At 61.0% G+C, this 1,291-nt stretch overlaps 1 protein-coding gene across 1 annotated transcript in view; it reads left to right on the top strand.

Moving 5' to 3' along the window:
* Nucleotides 1–593: 593 nt before the first annotated feature.
* NME8 (NME/NM23 family member 8) overlaps nt 594–1,291 on the top strand; it is a 73,900-nt gene continuing 73,202 nt past the window's right edge. Inside the window, exon 1 of the mRNA XM_006143007.2 lies at nt 594–826. The gene's annotated coding sequence lies outside the window, so the exon portion shown is untranslated. The remainder of the gene's footprint in view (nt 827–1,291) is intronic.

The raw sequence follows: 1,291 nt of genomic DNA, 5'->3' as shown, positions 1-1,291 counted from the left end.
TCAGATCGTCAGTCAGTTGACCCTCCTTGTTCTTTGGCTCAGTGAAATAACTGGTGTAGAGAAAGCGCTTCCTAAGAGGAGGGTCTATAGCACCTACGTGTCTATGCCCCAGTCAACGTGGCCCAAGAGAAAGCTTAGGTTCAGATGGCTTTCCAGGGAGCTGGCGGACCAGACTGAAAACACTAAAGCTTGTAGAATACGCTCCACAAATTCGGTAACAGCTGGCCTGATAATAAGCAGCAGCCGTGAGTATTAGAAAGGCAATCATGAACGCTGCAGTGCACGCTGGGAGGTGTGCTCCCAGGCGTCTCAGAATCAGGACAAACTAGCAGAGAATGTCAGGATCCCGAGTGCGTATTTGAAATTCAGGACCAGGCAAGAAGGAGTGGAAGGCAGGAGAGAGGTGGGACGCTGGCGCGGACCCCAGGCCCAGCCGGCCAGAGGGAGGAGTGCTGGGGAGGTGGAGACAGGACGTCGCTGTCGCGCCAGGGCAGCGGCAGGGCGGTGAAGGGCTCCGCGCTCGGACCGCTCTCCGGAGCAGCCGCGGGCGGACAGGAGTCTCGAGACCCACCGGTAGGCGGCGCGCGCTCGCGGAGGCGGCGGGTGGGCAGGAACCGGCGGCGCCCTACGCCCCTTCCTGCAGGGACCCTCGGCAAGAAACCCTGCAGGACGCCTGCCTCCCTTAGCCCGGGGCGCCTGGGGTCCTGGCGTCTGAGTACCGGACCGACGCCGCTCAGCCCGAGAGCGCCTGGTTCGGGTCCTGGGGTGCGTTCGCTGCTCGCCTTCTTTAAACGTCCTGTCCAGCTCGGAGCGGGATCCGTCTTAGGTAAGGCTGTGGGAGTATCCGACGCCTTTGCCGAGAACAGTACTCTTGTTTGTGCTGTTTTCCACCAGGTCCGCGATCGCTCAAGTAGTTAGACAACCCCACCCCACCCCCACCCCCCGTCCCTCGGAGTGCTGCCCAGGGACATGGGGACGTGTGCACTGTGCACCAGGACACACTCGTGGGCTGGGCCTAAGGTCAGGTCTGCTCTGAGGGGCAGACCTGCGGCCCGAGACAGAGCAGGAGCCTGTGCACAGACAATAACGCGTGCAAATGGAAACGCGGGCCACCTCCGCACTTCGGGAAAACGCACAGCACTGCTGGAAACATGAGCTCCAAACATTTTAACCTCGCCACGGCTCGCGGGACAGGGACCAGCAGTTAGCGTAATGGCTGTGTCACTGGACTCCCACGTAGTTGACCGTGGTTCGAGTCCCAGACCTGGTGGCTTAAACTCATGCCGAGTGT

Source organism: Tupaia chinensis, unplaced genomic scaffold (assembly GCF_000334495.1).
Source record: "Tupaia chinensis unplaced genomic scaffold, TupChi_1.0 Scaffold000088_1, whole genome shotgun sequence".
NCBI lineage: Eukaryota > Metazoa > Chordata > Mammalia > Scandentia > Tupaiidae > Tupaia > Tupaia belangeri.
The sequence above is the reverse complement of the archived record's forward strand: the minus strand, read 5'-3'. Positions and strand labels throughout refer to the sequence as shown.